The 20,039-nt window shown below is 36.9% G+C and overlaps 1 long non-coding RNA gene and 1 pseudogene across 2 annotated transcripts in view; one reads left to right on the forward strand and one right to left on the reverse strand.

Annotated features, from left to right (window-relative positions):
* Nucleotides 1–20,039, reverse strand: part of LOC115944040 (uncharacterized) — an 892,253-nt gene that overhangs the window by 708,199 nt on the left and 164,015 nt on the right. For both annotated transcript variants that reach the window (XR_014140819.1, XR_014140818.1), the window contains exon 4: nt 7,945–8,049. This is a non-coding gene — a long non-coding RNA (uncharacterized LOC115944040). The remainder of the gene's footprint in view (nt 1–7,944; nt 8,050–20,039) is intronic.
* The window catches only part of LOC102730585 (large ribosomal subunit protein eL20 pseudogene), an 18,116-nt pseudogene continuing 17,645 nt past the window's right edge, over nt 19,569–20,039 (forward strand).

Raw genomic sequence — 20,039 nt, forward strand, 5'->3', positions numbered from 1 at the left:
ATGGGTATTGAGGAGGGCACATTCTGCATGGAGCACTGGGTGTTATGCACAAACAATGAATCATGGAACACTTCATCTAAAACTAATGATGTAATGTATGGGGATTAACATAAGAATAAAAATAAATAAATAAATAAAATAAAAAATGATATAAAACAAAAGAGATAAAGATGAGAGTTGAAATCAACAGAAATTACTCTAACATCAAGAAAAGAATTGTATCCAAAATGTTTAAATCATACCAAAGCAGTAATTCATTAAAGGAAGAGATAAATGTTGACTAACCATAATGAATACATTCTTGGATTGTTTGATCATTAAATTAAAAAGAGGAAGAACACAAATGAACACACTGGGAAGAGATTAAATTTCTTCCTGATATGCCAGGAAGTTTGAATAGTGATGAAAATAACATAAAACTTACAATGTACAAGGACACTGACAACAAATGAGTGTTGTCAATTCAAAGGCCAAGACTATTCACTCTCTAAGGGAACTTGAAATGCCTTGAAATCTCACAGTCCAAACAGAAAAGAAACGTGGGGGCAATTTTGCTCCATGTGAATCCTAAACAATTTTACAATTTCATATAAGCTCTATAAATAAAGACTTAGGACACTAAAATACATTTTTCTTTAAAATAATTTTTTCTGAGCACCAACAACAAAAAAAAATGCCAACCAGCTATGCTAAAAAAAAAAAAAAAAAAAAGACTGAATTATCTTTCTGTCCTCTCACTGAAGAGCAAAATTTAAAAATCATTGTTAACTGCATGTATGAAACCATCACACTGTACCCTCTAACTCGATACCATGTTATATGTCAGTTATATCTCCTCATTAAAGCTGGGGGGGTACTGAAATTAAATTTAAAAATCGAGGTCAAGATTATGCAGCCACAAGCTATAAGGAAAAAAGTGTCATTGAGGTGTTTTGGCAATTCATTAATAAAAACATTATATTATTGTCCTTGGCCATGTGGTTTTTGTTGCTGTTTTCTTTTCTCAATCTACATATTTACCTTCACACTTATTTTTATATCAATCATTTCATGTTTTCTTAAAGGGCGTTCTAAAATTGTATAATCTTTAGGCCCCACACCTCCTGGATTTACCCCTGCCCCAGAGCCCCTCTGTCTGTTTCACTGCAGCTAAATGTTCACAGTGAAGCAAGGTTTGCCCTGGTATGCTACTGTTCAGAATCCTGATGAGGTTAAGAAGTAAAGATCAAAGTGAAACTTCCTCACGAAAATGGGACTGACCTATCTCAGTAGGTACATCCCTCCCAAAAATACCAAAAGCAACCCTTGCCTTTGCCTAGAAACAGAGAGTCATTGATGATTTCTCAACTGTTGCAATGTTGATCCTCAGCTAAATATCACCAAACACCATGTCTGAAGGACTGTGCACCAGTCGTCTTGTTCAGATTACAATGTTTCCCTCTCTGAAGCACATATTTTTTATTAAAAAATTACTACTGGGGGAAAAAAGAGGACAGGAAAGTCAAACTATCAAGCTCCATTTTCCTAATTCTGGATTTTTGTTTAGATTGGTGAAAATATGGAATTTTCACCAGTCTAGCCTTCAGTGGTTCTAAAAACGTTATTAGGTCCACAATTGTTTTTCAGGCCTGTAAAATTTTCTTGGTTCTCACTCATATTTGCTATGTTATACCTCCTTCTTTTTATCTTCCTAAACTTTTTCTCCCTTTTCCTATATGATAAGACTTAGAGGGTACCAACATGTACCTAATGGAAAATTCATTTTGAATTCTTTTGTAAACATAAAATCTTCAGGGGATATAAAACAAAGGCTTAGATTATAAACTTTACTTTAGGCCAGCTGGTTATCATTTGGCCTACCTTGAAACCCTTTAATCCCCAGCAACGAGCCTGTCTTTATCCTCAGAGCAGCAAAAGACTCTCAAATGAAAAACAATGAACACTTATGAGTCCCCAGTTGATTTATTTCCACAAGGGATTCGGTTAGTTTTTCCAGCAAAGAATCTTAAAAATCACACTACTGGAAAGGGCTCAAAGAGGTCATCTTCGTACCAGACTGCCAAAAAGGGCTGCACTTAAAATAATCAAAACAGATAGTCATTGCTCCAGTTCTTAAAATTTTTATGGGACAGGAGTTTCTCTCAAAGACAACTCTGCACTGGTTTCCAAAGGACTGTTGCTGATGAAAATCTATAATGCTGGCAAACTGATCAATACTCCCTCAACTGCAAGAACACTGTTAAGGGGCCTACATCAGAAAGAACCCCTGGCTCAAAGAATTCAGGTAACGTGTGTAACTCTCAACGGGAAGGTTTCGACCCTGTGAAACACTTAATCAAATTAAGGATCAGAAATCACAGAAAAGGAGCTCTTCCTCCAACTTCTTAATTAATAACCTTCTTAATTATCCATCCAGTGGAATGCTTATCTATACAAAACAAGTTTTGCTGGACTAAAAGGAAGACCCCTAAAAAAAAGAATTATTTTGATTAGCCAGATACATTATAAAGGTTTTTTCATAATTGTTTAAAGGTACAAAATAGATACCATGTAGAATAAACTAGATTGAATGACTGTCCCTAAATCTTCACCTTACTTGCACCCAAACCCTTGCCATGGCCTCCTGATGGGCTTGGACCATATGCAGAAGTGACAATGAAGTGGTCTCTCCTGAATGTTGTTCTACAATTCCTACATGGCTACTCTTTGTGTTTCTGTCCTGTTATGGTGCCATCTGACTTCCCCTATTCTATAATCATGGATGCCTCTAAGATGGACACAAGGTTTGCTTTATATTCTCTTATTTTGCCTTATTTATAATCCCATCTAGATCACTAGAACACAGGATAACAAATGTCAAAAGAATTATTATTGCCATCATCATTTTCACAATAAAATAAGCACAAAGACCCAGTGATTCCCTTTTAAAAATAACTGAACAAATTAGTTGACATTGTCAACTTTTAGAACTGCAACACATTTCAGAGATTGTTATTTATCAGATAAGACTGAGAGGTTTAGTGATGTGGCCAAGGTCACCAATGCTACTCAGTGGAAAACCCAGGAAAAGAATGTGCCTAATACTTGGAGAAATTCCTATACCCTTAGATCAAATCAAATTCTGGTAGGGATACTGAAACCAACAGCTTTAAAAAGACAAGTCAGAGTAAATCCAACGGTGTCTGGAGAGGAAAAGAAGAAAAGAAAAAGGATATTAGAAGCCTTTGGTAAAGAAATGAAAAAAAGAAAAAGAAAAAGAAAAGAAAAAACTTCACCCCAAGGCAAATTAGTTTCAAAAAAAAATATTTCAATGGTAATAACTAAGTTGGTGTTGATCTTGACAACAAGATTTCAGGAGAGTACATTTTTTGCCTTCACATCTCTAATACAAATACATAAGTCATAATATATTTATGTAATTGCTATCATCCTGTATCATTGAGGGTTCTCCAAAGAAATAGAGCAATCACCATCAGGGTGTGTAGACAGACAGACAGATACAGATAGAGTGAGCAAGAGCGACAGCAAGAGTGATTTTAAGGAATTGGCTCATATGACCGTAGAAGCTGGCAAATCCCAAAACTAACAGGCTAGAGACCCATGGAAGTTAGTATTTCACTTCTTGAGTCTATAGGCAGAATTCCCTCCTCTCAGGGGAAGTCAGTCTTGTTCTTACTAAAGCTTTCAACTGATTAAATGAAGCCCACCCAAATTATAGAGGATAATCCGTTTTACTCAAAGTCTACTGATGTAAATGTTAATGACGTCTAAAAAATACCCTCACAGAGACATCTACAATAACGTTTGACCAAATATCTAGGTACTGTGGCCTAGCTAGGTTGACACATAAAATTAACCATCACCATCTAAAACTAATGATGTAATGTATGGGGATTAACATAAGAATAAAAAAATAAATTAAAAAAAAAAATTAACCATCACATATCCATCCATCTGTTCACTCAACAAGCTTTTATTCAGTGCTACAATGTGCAATACACTGTCAAATGCTGCAATACAGATATGTTAGCTGTTACACTAATGTGTTTATTTATAACACATAATAATGGGAATGACTCTGGTTTGCCATACTTTTTGACCAACAACTTTTCCATATTTCTTCAAATTCTGTATTGTCTTTACATAATTTTCCAGAAGACTAAGTAGCTAATGCGCTTAAGGAGCACATTAACTAACACTGCTCTTAAGATATGAGTAAGAAAAATACCTTAGTATGTATTTCAAATCACAAATAACAATGCTCTAATTTGAATATAGATAAATAAAATAGAAATACTTTATTTTCTTGCCATTATGGTGCAAATCAAGGTCTAATTTTTAAAAGTAATTCATTTGTAATTCTTTTGGAAATAATGACTTGAAGTCATTATTTTTTTAATGTGGCCTATGGAGCTTTGGAAAGCACAAAATGGCACATGCAGAAAGGGCAAGAAATGGAACAGGTTATTGAAAGAAGACAGTAACTCAAATGATCACCTAAACCATGGAGTATTCTTTTTTTCTTTTTTTCTCAGGCTAGGAGGTTATTAACCTGTATCCTGGGCTAAGTGAGCACCAGTTACATCAATGGAACAGATAAATAAATGTAAGTTAAAAATTAAACATATTCTGGCAACATTAGTCCTAACAGTATTTTTAATAAAAACGAAAGGTAAATGTATTTTCTCCATTTTAATTTTTTATATACAGGGATGGGGAAAGTAACTGGATATATAAACCAATGCTAGCAAAAATAAGTTTTTGTGTTTTCCCCCATTCCTCATCATATATTATAACAAATCCATTTTAATATCATTCAAGTGGACACTCTCCTTTAGTCAGTATTTTCTTAAAAGGCTTTCTTTGGGAAATTATTGTCTACTTTGTTTCATTAGAATGGCATACCTAAGGGCCATGCCTGGGTTTTCACAAACATTTAACTACTAAAGGTCAAAAGCAATACTTTGCACCAATTTTTACCAGGATGTAACTGCCCTGATTTTTCAGCCACTTCTCTATTAAGACTATTTCCCTTTGGATAATCAGTCCTATAGACTATGCAAGTCCTCCAGATTCCGGGATCTGCCACTTATACGCTATGTGATGTTGGACACTGACTCCACTCTCCCTGCCTCAGTTTACTCATCGATAAAATGGAGAAATTATGATGTCCTTATAAAGAATAAATGAGTTAAACTTCCATTCATGATAGAAACTCTCAACAAAGTGGGTTTAGGGGAAACATACCTCAAAATAATAAAAGCCATATATGAAAACCCACAGTTAACACCATATTCAATGAAGAAAAACTGAGAGCTTTTCTTCTAGGATCAAAAATAAGACAAGGATGTCCACTCTTGCCACTTGTAATCAACACAGTACTGTAGGTCCTAGCCATAGCAGTTGGACAAGAAAAAGATATAAAAGGCATCCAAATCGGTGAGGAAGAAGTAAAACTACCACTATTTGCAGATGACATGATACCTACACAGAAAACCTTAAGAACTCCACCAAAAAAGCTATTGGAAATAATAAATGAATTTGGTAAAGTTGTAGAATACAAAATTAATATACAGCAATCTGTAACAAGGAAGCAGAAAGAGAAATTTTAAAAAGTCTTCCATTTACAACTGCACCAAAAAGAATATCTAGGAATAAACTTAACCAAGGAGGTGAAAGACTTGTAAAACACTGATGAAAGAAATTAAAGATGACAAAATTAATGGAAAAATATACCATGCTCATGGATTGGAAGAATTAATACTGTGAATTCTATTACCCAAAGCAATCTATATATTCAATGCAATCCCTATCAAAATACCAATAGTATTTTTCACAAAACTAGAATAAATAATCCTAAACTTTATATGGAACCACAAAAGACCCTGAATAGCCAAAACAATCTTGAGAAAGAAGAAAGCTGAAGCTATCACAATCCCACATTTCAAGATATACTACAAAGCTATGCAAAACAGTATAGTACTGGCACAAAAATAGACAGATCAATAGAACAGAATAGAGAACCCAGAAATAAACACACACTTATATGGTAAATTAATTTATGACAAAGAAAGCAAGACAATGGGGGAAAGAGAGTCTCTTCAATAAATGGTGCTGGGAAAACTGGACAGCTGCATGTAAAAGAATGAAACTGGAGCACTTTCTTTCACCATACACAAAAACAAATTGAAAATGGATTAAAGACCTAAATGTGAGACCTGAAACCATAAAACTCCTAGAAGACAACATATGCAATAAACTCTTTGACATCAGGCTTTGCAACATTTTTCTAGATATGTTTCCTCAGGCAAGGAAAACAAAATCAAAAATAAATTATTGTAACTACACAAAAATAAAAAGCTTTTGCACAGCAAAAGTAATCACCAACAAAACAAAAAGGTAACCTACCAAATGGGAGAAGATATCCACAAATGATATATTTGATAAGGGGTTAATATCCAAAATATATAAAGAAATTATACAATTCAATATCAAAACAAAAAGCAAAGGAAAAAACCCAAATAAGTTGATTAAAAAATGGGCAGAGGACGTGAATAGACATTTTTTCCAGGAATATATATAGATGGCCAACAGATACATGAAAAGATGTTCAGTATCACTAACCACCAGGGAAATGCAAATCAAGACCACAATGAAATATCACCTTATGCCTCTCAGAATGGCTAGAATCAAAAAGACAAGAAATAACAAGTGTTGGTGGGGATGTGTACAAAGAAGAACCTAAGTGCACTATTGGTGGGAATGTAAATTGGTGCAGCCACTGTGGAAAACTGTATGGAAATTCCTCAAACAATTAAAAATGGAACTACCATATGATCCAGTCATTCACTACTGGCCCTTTACCTAAAAAAAATGAAAACACTAATTCAAAAAAATATATGCACCCCCATGTTTATTGTAGCATTATTTCTAATAGTCAAAATATGGAAGCAACCCAAGTGTCCACTAATAGATAAGTGGATAAAGAAAATGTAATATTACTTAGTCATTTAAAAATGAGATCTTACCATTTGCGATAACATGGGTGATCTAAAGGGTATTATGCTAAGTGAAGTAAGTCAGAGAAAGAAAATACCACATGATTTCACTTATATGTGGCATTTAAAACAAATGAACAAGCAAAAAAAGCAGAAACAGAACCATAAATACAGAGAACAAATTGATGGTTGCCAGAGGGGAAGGGGTTTGAGGGCAAAATGGGTGAAGGGGAGTGGGAGATACAGGCTTCCAGTTATAGAATGAATAACTCAAGGAATGAAAGGTAGAGCATAGGGAATATAGTCAAGGGTACTGTAACAGCACTGTATAGTGAGAGATGGTAGCTAACTTGTGGTTAGCATAGCATAACATACAGAGTTGTTGAATCATTATGTTGTACCCCAGAAACTAATCTAACATTGAATATCAACCACAATAAAAAAGATTTTTTAAAGAATAAATGCATCAAGATTTGTAAAGGATTTAGAACAGTACCTTGAACATAATAAGCACTATGTGTTGGCTGTTAACATTTTTATTACACAGATTAAGACCAAAACTAATTACTCACAATGGTAACTTGCATCATAAAAGACTGTTTGTTAACTACCCTCCCTTCTTTGTTTCATTCAGTTCCCCAGTGCCCTACTACTCTGTCACAGAGTCCGCTTCTAGGGGAACCCAATTAAAACAAGCCAATTGATATGACATGTTAGAAAACTCTGCAGTAAAGAAAAGGGTTTTAGATAACCTTAGGGATGCTAGTATACTTAGAACTCACTGGGAGAAGCACCACAGAGTCTGAAGATCTAAGTCTGGATCTTAACATTATTATCTGTTTGTGTCCCAGTCTTTAAAATCAGTAAGGAAAGGACAAACTAGTCAATAAATTAGAATAACTTGCTGACCATCTTGGGAGACAGAGTAATAAATTAGATCTCTTACCTCACACCTCAAATGACATGCCAAAGATGTCATTTTGATGTGGAAAGGCCCTCTAAAGACAGAAACCTCTTTCCTACACCCAAGGTCAGCTCCCAGGCTTCCCACCTGCAATGGAAATGAGGGGATGGAATGAACAGAAATTGTGAAAGTAGGAGCTCTAAGATTTAGAAAGTGACTGCACATGGAGGACCTTAGACAAGAAGTTTCAGAGGACTCTCTGACCTTGATCTTGGATGACAGATTAAACAAACTGTTGGGGCACCTGGGTGGCTCAGCTGGTTGAGCGTCTGACTCTTGGTTTCAGCTCAGGTCATGATCTCAGGGTCATGAGATCAAGCCCCTCATCAGGCTCCATGCTCAGCAGGGAGTCTGCTTCAGATTCTCTCTCTCCTTCTCCCTCTTCCCCTTCCTGGCCCACTTGCACACTCTCTGTCTCTTTCTAAAATAAATAAAAATAAATCCTAAACAAACTGTACAACATCATCTCTGCTTGTCTCACTCTTGTGCTATAAAACCTTCCATGACTTCCACTGTTTATCAAATGAACTTACAAAATCCTTTAGCTGAGTGTTTTGATATTCAAGACCCTAGCCTACCTTCCGGCCTCATTCCTAATCCCCCCCTATATTTTCCTACACTTTAATCATGCTGACCTTTGCACTGTTACACACACACACACACACACACACATACACACACACACACACACACCATGTCCTTTCTTGCCTTCCTGCCTAGATATGAACTAGGTGCTCTACCTAGAGAGTTTCCCTTTTCCATCCCAGGTTCATCTCAGAGCCAAGGTTTTCCAACATCCACTGGGGTGATGGTAAGTGTTTAACAATCAGCATGGGATGGACAAAGCCCTGAGTTGTAGCCTTTACCAATTTCTGTGTCAATACTCTCACCAGGGCTGATTTGAAGCTATTAAGTTGACATCAACCAGCAGGCAAAATTCCTGAAAACATAATAGGCTACAGAGAAACAATACAAGCTGTATGTAGCACACCACATTTCCTAATCCTCCCCCCACCACTTCCTAGCTCCCCACCTCCACTCCCAGCAGATATGACTTGTGCCCCACACTGAGAACCCTCTCTCCCCTTAGAAGACTTCGTATTTAACTGGCATTATTCTCTTCATCATATATTTAAGAATTTGCTTTATTTACCTACAGATTTAAAACCATTTGAGAACAATTTATTATTTTATTCTTAGTTGAAACTCCTATAGAATTTCAGGAAGGGGTCATCAATTTCTCAAGGCCCAGAGGAAGATGGAGCAGAACAGAGATTCACAGAGGATGTTCAGAAAGAGTTTTTACCTGCTCAGAAGTGGTATGAAATTTATATTTTTAGTAAGAAAAGAACTGATAGACTTGAATGTTTGATCCTGCTTATCTACCCAATGTAGAAATGAGTCACAGAAGAGATAAAAGGTAACTCCAACATTCTTGCCTCCTGCTTTCTATTTTGTCCCCAGAGCATGCTGTCTGGAACTCAAGTAGGAAATGTCTTGTCCTACATAAAACTATTCCTTTTCTCTCCATCCCTTATCCCCTAAGGAACTGTTGCTCACTGAGAACATGAAATCATGAAATCATTGAGGGTAAGGATGAGGTCTTTGCTTTTGTAATCCCCAGGGCCAGCCTAATGCTTGGTAGCCAGCAGGGATTCAATGAAGATATAGTGAGTAAACAAAATAATGCTTTCATCTAAAAAAAGGAAATGGATTTTTAAATAATAGAAATATTATTCACATAATATCCTTTTCCACTGAGCCAAACTTCAGACTGTTACCCACAAAATAGATTATAGTAGTGAGGACACCTGTTAGCCCCAAACCTTAACACTTGAAGACCTGTGAGTTCCTCCTATGCTTGTTATTAGGATGAAGGTCAAGGCTCAAATGCCATTCTTTTATTCCTTCCTTCATTCAGTCAATACTTATCTAGTACCTTTTATTTGCTAAACCCAGTGCTGGGAATTGTATACATTTCTTCAAAGTTAACACTCATTTTATATCCTATGCAGAAGAAAATAAGATTCATGAATACTTAAATGCCTTAGGACATGAGGCATGACACAATAGCACAACAACCTTAAAGAAAGTACCAGCTTCCAAATGGACACCAAATACATAAAATCCAAGTAGTCTCCAATTTTCCTAAACTACACACACAAAGAAAATTTAAATTACACACAAAGAGAACTGTTACCAGAAAAATACTAACAATATGGTATTAAACATGTTTTAAGATGTAGTCCTATGGACAGAATGAGCTCAAAGGTCTCAGAAACAGTCTTCCAGATTTCTCAGAAAGTCTTCCTGTGATAAAACCTAAAACCTGTTGGTATTTAATAGTGGCATTTATCTGCCAGCCATAGACACCTGTCTGTGACAGCAAATATGATACTCAACTCATGAGTAAGTACTGCCACCTTTATTAACAAAACATGTGCCTTATCTAACAACTTCTCCACTGATGTCATCCTGGTTAAGTCTCTACCACCTCTTTCCAGACTACTCTAACACATAACAGAGCAGTCAAAGCCATCCTCCTAAAGTAGAAATCAAACATTGTTCCTCCCTTGCTTAAACTCCAATGGCTTCTGCAGACTTGAGACTCTAAGATCACTCTCACTTCTGACACCAACTACAAAGTTCAGGGGTCCCCATGACTGCCCTCACTTGTGTCGCAAATTACAAGTTTGGAAGTCCCTAAGACCACCCTCAGGTTGGATAACTTGCTAGAAAACCTCACAGAACTCACTAAAAGCTGTTATACTCATAGTTCTGGTTTATTACAAAGAAAGGATATAGACAGAAATCAGCCAAGGGAAGAAGAGAATGGGCCAGAGTCCAGGACAGCTCCACACAAAGCTTCCAGTTGTCATTTCCAGCAGAGTCATGTATAGCACTAACTCTTCCCTCCAAAGATGTGTGACAATACCCATGGTGTTACTGCCAACCAGGGAAGCTCAATCAACCATTGGTATTCAGAATTTTTATTAGGATTCAGTCACCTATATATGGTTGGCTGTCCACATGGCTGATCTTTAGTCTCTAGTCCCTCTGGAAGTTGAGATGCTACTATATGGTCCAAAACAACCACCATAAATCACACCGTCAAACTATCCAGTGTGGCTCAGGACTTCAAGGTAGACAAAGACTGTCTTATCAGGCAGGGCTCCCCGGAGCCAAGGACAAAAGCCAGACCTCTGTTTGGGTGAGGTTAATTGTTTCCAATACATTTAAAACAAATACTCCTGGCCTACAAGGGCAGTTAAGATCTGGCCTTTACCTTCCTTTCCTCCATCTCCATTTCCCCATCACTTGCTCTGCTCCAATCCCATCAGCCTTCTTTCAGTTCATGGGATAAAGACAGCTCCCAGTCAGGGCTGTTTCTCCTACTGTTCCCTCTACTTAGAATGCCCTTCCCCAGATCTTCACATGGTTGCCTGTACTCATCAAATTAATCGCCACCCGGGCGCCTGGGTGGCTCAGTTGTTAGACGTCTACCTTTGGCTCAGGTCATGATCCCAGGATCCTGGGATGGAGCCCTGCATCGAGCTCCCTGCTCGGCAGGAGGCCTGCTTTTCCCTCTCCCACTCCCCCTGCTTGTGTTCCCTCTCTCGTTGTGTCTCTGTCAAATAAATAAATAAAATCTTAAAAAAAAAAATTAATTGCCACCTCCTTAGAGAGGCCTTCCCTAAATACTCTAGCAAAAGCAGTTGCACCCTGCCTCCTGACACACGCACACACACACCACACTATAAATTTGTGCATGCACTGAACATATGCACTATACATGCACACACTATCTACACACACCCATGTATACTCACACAGACTACATACACATACATACTCTACCACATTAAACTGTCTTCTTCATAGAACTTTTTAGGACCTAAATTGTTCATTATTTGTTTATTGCCTCTCTATTCTTTACAATAAGAATATTGTAAGCTTATTCACCAATCTTATTGACGAGTCTTTTCCCAGTATACAAACTGGTACCTAATATCCAGTATGTGTTGAAAAAAATTTGTGGATTGACTATGCCTGATATGAGACAAGTATAAACACACAGAATGATAACTTCCCTAAACTGGTTTCAAATCAAATGTATACCTGCAGCATTAAAAACAAGTCTCTTTTTCTTAGTGAGCAAGAGACTAGACATTGTATGCCTTTTTAATTAACCAAGGGAAAATGCTAGTATGACTATATGAAATGTAATCAAATTAATAAGTCTCATTTTCCCATGTGGATTGTTAAATTAGTCTCATTATCTGGTATCCATAAATCACGCTGGTGATTTAAATCTACCAGGTATCAGTGGTAGGAAAAAAAAAATGCCAGGCTGGACCGAGGAGCAAAAGGTAAGTCTCTTTTTCCTTTTCTCCCATATTGGAAAATCCAAGTTCCTAACTCAATGCTAACCAATTAAAGGTAAGCTGATTATTCACAAATTAAAAAGAAATGAACTATCAAGCCACAAAAGACATGGATGAATCTTAAAGGCATATTGTTAAGCCAATCTGAAAAGGCTACCTACTGTATGACTCTAACTGTATGACATTCTGGAAAAGGCAAAACTATGGAAACAGTTGTTGGGAAGGAAAAATATTTCTCTGCACTTCAAAAGTTCTTCCAGCTGGTCTAAGAAATAAATTGACATGAGAAAGGTTCACAAGAGAAAATTAAATTTCATTCAGTACATATAGGAATCTCACATACAGGAGAAATTCAAAGATAGAAAGGTAAAATGAGGTATATATGCCTCCCTGAGCTAAGGAATGGAATAGGGGTCTGGGGCCTCAAAGGGGAGGAGGGTAAATCACAGGGCAATAAAAAGAGCAGATGTTTGGTAGTTAGATGTTTATCCTGCCATACAGATGTGTCACTCAGATAAAATTTATCTCTGGTAATAACTCTTATTCTGGGAAAGACTCCCAATTTAGATTCTTCTAGGTAGTTAAAAGAGAGACAAAAGTTTCTCTTGAGCCCACAGGGTCTTGATTATCTTCAACTCAAAATATCCCACAAGCCAAAGTGGCATATTTTGGAGAGACTTGTCCTGAACCCCTTCACAATAAAAAGAACAGTGATTGCCAAGGGTTTGGGGGTAGGGATGAATAGATGAAGCACAGAGCAGTGAAACTGTTCAATATGATACCATAATAGTGGATACATGTCATTTTACATTTGTCAAAATCCATAGAACACACAACACCAAGAGTAAACCCTAATGTAAATGATGAATGTTAGTTAATAATGATGTATCAACAATTGGTTCATCAATTGTAATAAATGTACACACTAAGGCAAGATGTTAACAGGCGAAACTGGGCAGGGGAGGAAGGAGTATGAGAGCTCTCTATGCTTTCCCTAGATTTTTTTGTAAACCCAAAACTGCTCCCCAAAAAATCCTATTAATTAAAAAAAAGTACAATCTCCATTTCTTTTCATGAAAATTTGAGAGGCTATTTCCTCAACTCTAAATGCATTAAGATACACAGTCTTACCCATTTTTTAGTTAATTATAATCTATTTGCCCAGCACATTTCCAGATTCTATGTAACAGATGGTGAAAATGTCTATTCTGAAGGCCTATAAAGTATTCCTGTTCAAGAATAGTAGCTATTATCCAACATCCCCCACACAAGAGTTGGAATACCCAGGGTAGGGTGCAAAGAAAGGAAGGGCCACACGTGGGCAACACGGTGGAAAACAGAAAGCAAATCCTCGGGGTGCTAACAGGAATAGAGAGTAGCCCTAGAGGAATTAAAAGTAACCCCCACCAGGAACCTAGGGAAATCATCTATGCAGAGAAAGAAATGACTTGTTTGAAATTCATTCACACTGGCAGGGTCAATAGAAAAATTTCAATGTAAATAACAGGAGACTTTAAATGTGTGTTTGCTGAATGCTGAAGCACTGGGGGCAGAAACTAAGCAGAGGTTTCTGCAGTAGCCAAATGTTTCCTCTTATCACAGCAGAACGACCATTAGAAGAGAAGCCCTGAGAACATCTTGAATGTAGATGAAGTCCAATCAGAAACCCCCATGAGTGATTTTTAAAGATTTTTTTTCTATTCTCCATTGTATTCCATCTGGATTGGATAAAATTTGGGGGAGTGACAATTTGCCATTATCTTAACCTTGGAACTGAAGCAAAATTTAAAGGAATTAATGTAGCTTTTTCCCTTCCCAAGAGCATCTTCACCTTTACACTTCATTCGTCATCAGCAAGCAGGGGACAGTTATTCAGAAAACAATGGCAGGAGCTCCATAGCACTGGGGGTTTAATGCTATCTCTGTCTCTATAAAATCTTCAATAATTTGTTTACGACTTCTAAAATTCAACAATAGTGTGCAAATGCAATTCCACTTATGTTAATGTGTGCCTCCTTCTCGCATATTAGATTCTGAATAAAAATTAGGCAAGTGCTCTGTTTTGAAAATATGTAAGATGTGAACTTGCAGGGAGGAAAAAAACCCTCCAAATGCACTATCCTATCAACCACATTTTTTTTAACTTAATAACTTAAGTGAACTGTTAGTGAAATTACAACCTGCTTGTGACACAATAAATTTACAACAAAATTCATTCCATAAATTATTCAATTCCGTGACTGCAGTCAAGGAGAGAAATATCACCAGGAGCAGGTGATTAGCATGTGAAAAGAAAACCCATCTCCCCACCAAAACAATCACTGTCAAAGTCTCCTATTGGAGTTTTGCAAAAATTACCATTAAGAACACACATTTAAATCTTCGTAGTTACTTTAAAAGGACTAAGTATTTGATTTACATTATATTCATTTGTTCTTTCTTCAACTGTCTCTTTCCCCCACAAACCATAACCGCCTCAGTAAATGCTTGCTCAATCAAGTGTGCATTAAAACAAAAGAATTTAACTTCAATAAAAGTGATGAATCAGGGCCAGAAGTTAACTTTTCCTTCCTCTGTATATCTGGCTACCAGGTAGGCAGAGCAGAAATTTATATTTGATATCCCACAGGGGAATATTATAGGTTTCTATTGTGTCGTTGGTCATAGTTGTAGATTTTTGCATAAATCATTTGAGGCAAGAGTTGCAGGGCAAAGGATTTTCCAACGAAACTACATTTGTGAACATTTTCTATGGGCAATAGATCTATGTAAATGGGACTGTCAACTTTCCACTGACTCAATGCATAAAAGATGGTGCTTACGGACTAAAGAAAGAGTTTCCGGATCAAGACGGGTTTTCTGAAATCTAGGATGCAAATACCTAGCTGTTGGTATTTCTAGCAAGCTACTGGAACATTACTTAACTCTACATGGTAGCTGTTCAATAAACCAAAAAGAGTAGATGCAATCACCTTTTCTCTTAAACAAATCAAGAATGCGGCTATCCTCCCATATTAATACATACATTGCTTTCATTTCAGCACACGCTTTGGAATTTGGCTTTCCTTAGGGGTTGCTCTTTTTCTCATAAGTAGTGTATGGCAGGCAGATTATGGCCATCCAAAGATATCTGTGTCCTAGTTCCCAGAAACTCTGAATATGTTACATTACCCGGCAAAAGGGAATTAAGGTTACAGATGGAATTAAGGCTAATAATCAGCTGAGCTTAAAAGAGGGAGATTATATTGGGTAGCCCCCAATGTAATCACTGGGGTCTTCAAATATGCAAGAAGAAGGCCAAAGAGTGAGTACCAAAGTGATATAAGAAGGACTTAACTGGACATTAATGGCTTTGCAGATGGAGGAAGGGGTCTTGAACCAAGGAATATGGGCAGATTCTAAAAAATGAACCATCCAAGAAAACAAATTCTCTCCTTGAGTGGGTGTGGGTGAGAAGGGTAGCTCTCACATGACAGCCTTAGGACCTGCTTCAGGGAAGAAGGGAAAGGTCACAAGTTCCTTCCTTCACTGCTATTTCCCAAATTATTTCAGCTTAAAATATGGTGCCATATTTGAGGGTAGTGTGTTAATTGTCCAGCATGGAAGAAAACAGACACAGAATCACAAAATGGAAGAACTGAAAGAAACCTTATGCAATCTAGGTTAACCCTCCTTATTTTATCAGAAAAGCAATCAAGATTCAAAAGGTGGAATTCTCTCCAAAGACCACATAGTCTGGAGTAAAAGTAGCTTAGAATACTGGCCCAGATCTCTTTGATAATGCACAATGCTGCCTATATGGGTCGTTCAAATTCACTCTTTGTTAATCCAACAAATACTTATTGAGCATCTGCCTGTGTGATGGGCACTTGCCTTAGGCACTAATTATGAAGTGAGGAACAAGAAGAACATAATTACTATGTAGTTGTTCATATCACAGAGTTAACTATGGTAACTATGTACTCACTATGTAGTTAATAATCCAATGGGAGAAAACAGACAACATCAATAAATAAGGAAACAGTGTTCTATTGAAAACTTAACAGGTTAATGTGATACAAAGGACTAGAGGTCATCTCGGATAGCTGATCAGCAAAGAACTCTTAAAATATCTGAGTGACAACAAAGAGCCAAGCAGGATGGGGAAAGAATGTTTCAGGCAGAGGGAACATCCAGTGTCAAGGTTGTGGAGCAGAAACTTAATTTTGGAGGAACATCCTAAAAGCTAGTGAGACAAGAATCTGATAATGAGGGTGACAGGATAGATGGGAGTTAGAAATGTAAGCAAGGACCAGGTCAAGCTCTGAAACTACTTTGTGTTATATGTAGCTATATTATCGGTATTTATATTTCTGTTGACTTCCATGCTGGAATGTGAAATGTTCACAGAGACAGATGAATTTAATACACAAAGCACCTAATACTATCAAGTAAACATGAACTGAGATCTGTTCCCCTGCTTCACATTGAAGGGTTGGGTTCAAAGAAATCAAATCAACAAATATGAATGGATTATTGGCACTCATCAGTGACACTGTGGACGATTTTATAAAGTGAAGGCTTACAAGGGCATTTCAAGATAGAGATGGCATATTTCAACTACAGTCAATCAGATATTTCCTAGCATGGGAGAAGCCAGTTAGTATTTCCTGAGCACACTCTATGTGCCAGGCACTCTAATAGGTGCTTTACCTACAATATCACTATTAATGCCCCACAAAACAACTGAATGTCAAAAGCATTCGGATGTTAAGGAACTGGCTCAAGACTGCACTCTTAGCAGAAGAATGGCAACTATACACTAGCCTGTCTGCCTCCAAAGGCCACACTTTCCTTCATTTTGCCATGTGCCACTCAGAATGATCAAAAAATACCCTGCATGAATCACATCACTTCTAAACAATTCATTCTCTTCCTGTATGAAATGACATATGGGACTAGATGATCTCAAAAATTCTTACCTCTAACATTCTGTGATTCTGTGATTCTATTATATTGGCAGAAACAGTCCACCCCCATTCTTGCAACCCTCTGCACCTGGAAATTTCCTCCTTCATAAGTTGTATAGCAGTTGCTACCCATCAATGAGAAATGCTTCCTTCTACCAAGAAATCACATTCTTGCCTATCCAGGGAAATGTTTCAGGAGATAACTTAGAGAACAGGTGAGAAAAGCAGTAGATATAATCTGATTAATATTAAATATGTCAAGAGATGACAACAATGACACCATGCATTTATTAGGAAGGACCCATTCTCCAAAAATCACAAAGCACTTTGTGATCTCTTAGTTCAAATACTGGTAGCCACCAGTGACAATGAAAGGCACAATTCTCATTTTTCCTGTATTACAGACCCAAAGCATTCAGATTCTAAGAGGTTAGCCCAGTAGAGGCATGTGTTGTGGAATATCTCTAATGAGACATTAAAAGACAACCACTGGAACAAAACATGACGGAAAAGAAAATAACAATCTACATAACAGAGGAATCCATTTTGTTCAACCATTATCATGGTGTATAAATAATGTAAATTTTTTTAGTATACTGCACTTGTATATTCCTGTAGTAACCAGAAGGAAATGCCACCATTTAAGATATACTATTTTTACAGAGTAATATTTGAAGTTTTGTGACATTAACTTACCACAAGATCAGAGTTTACTGACCTAAAAGGAAGTGCATAATCTGGGAGATAAAAGTAACATACAGATTCACGCAGAAAACCTCATAGTAGGAAATGTAGTCAGCATAAAGATATATATAATCAAGCTTCCATGAAACAAAGGTGAGCTACTGTGTCTACTTCTGTAGTAGTAGAATAGGAATACATGTAGGACTCCTGAGCAGGAAATTGTTTACTTGCACACCAATTTTCCAGGACACATCTTGGTACCACCTTACATAAAGTAAAGTGGAAAAGCTGTGGGACAAGATTGAAATGATGAAATCCTGAGATTTGTGCTATGAGGTAAAACTGGAAGTAATGATCACTGGAGAAAGATGGTTCAAAATAGATATAAATGAGGTTATTAGGATGCCCAAGAGGATAGCCAAGGGAGAGCTGTTACCAAGAAGGATCATTAAAGGTGATTTGTGGGAACAGCCAAGTTTGAAATAGCATGACTGTCAAATTCAATGGGCCCAAACAGTTCAACAAAGCCCAGATTTTATTAGTTTGTCAATCAACTTAGTTTTAGGAAATATTTTAAAACACTACCTTATGTATCACCTACTAAAATTTTTAAATTAATATTTTTAAATTAATTAAAAGCAGTGGTCCCCATGTACTTTAGAAACCACATCATTCTTTGACTACTATCTATTGCAACTTTTTAGTAACCATTTGATCAAACTTTGAAATACCAAGAAAAGGTTTATTCCAGTCTCACCGCCTAGACACATCCTCAAATTCTATTATTTAAAGTACATTAAAGGGCGCCTGGCTGGCTCAGTCAGTGTAGCATGTGACTCTTGATGTCAGGGTTGCAAGTTTGAGCCCTACATTTGGTGTAGAGATTAATAAAAATATTTTTAAAAAATAAAGTACATTAAAAGCTACTATCTATAAATTAACTAAAGAACACATTTTCAAGGACAATGTAAACTCAGAGGAGGTACCATTAATCTCACAAAGTGAATTCTCAATTATTGGAGGATTTTAATATCATTGTTAAATAACAGTCTAAATACTGTTGAAGGAAGAACAAATTTACACTATCTCTCTATTTTCTGGTGGCCACTGTTATCCTTGCAGGCCCAGAAGGGCATCACCTCCATCTTATGCACATGGAACACAAATCCAATATATCAGCTATGGCCCATTCAGGATTCACAGCTTAGATCCAGCTCCACAGTCACTCATATTTGTAATTCATTTTGCTTCCCTAATCTTGAGTCCCCTGGGGCCAGGTATCATTCTCAGACCCAGGTAAAACTCCAGAAGTCTACAGCCTTCACCCCTAAGTAATCCTGAGTTTGTTCAGGTAGTTGGACCATCCTTCTGCCTTTGCACAACCATGTTCCACACTGAGAGCACTACCCTGTCTCCAGAGTGCCTGTTTGAGGTCCAAACATTATGACTGGTTCTCAACAGCACCTCTCCCTGATGCCTAAAACTTCCTTCCATACTCTCAGCACTGAATTTGGTTCTTCATCAAATGAGGCAGCCTGGAATCAAAACATGAAAAGTGGCCAGGAGCATCTGAGGCAAAGAGATCAGCATGGAAGATGCTCCAACATGGAAAGGATTCAACATGCTCAAGGAACTGCTGGGAGATCACATAGTCCATTTAGCAAGGTAACTTCTAAAATAATAATAATCTCCAAACAGAACCACCTATACTCATGGATCTGATATTAAGATGTCTGAAATCCCCAAGAATCCAATGTTATTTTATGTTACAAACACACTTTCCAAAGCAAAAACAGAAACTCATATATTTTTGTAAATGTTTTTTAAAGAATTTTCACCATAAGAAATTAAGCAAAATGGGTTTGGGTTTTGTTTTGGGGTTTTTGTTTTTTGGGTTTTTTTGTCAATTAAGAGAAAAAAAAACTTTTCTTACTGATATTAGGAAGATTCAAAGAGCCTGTCACTGATTATTTTTTTTAATTTTTTATTGTTATGTTAATCACCATATATTACATCATTAGTTTTTGATGTAGTGTTCCATGATTCATTGTGTATAACA

Source organism: Leptonychotes weddellii, chromosome 16 (assembly GCF_054177405.1).
Source record: "Leptonychotes weddellii isolate Sample4059 chromosome 16, ASM5417740v2, whole genome shotgun sequence".
In the NCBI taxonomy this organism is placed as follows: domain Eukaryota; kingdom Metazoa; phylum Chordata; class Mammalia; order Carnivora; family Phocidae; genus Leptonychotes; species Leptonychotes weddellii.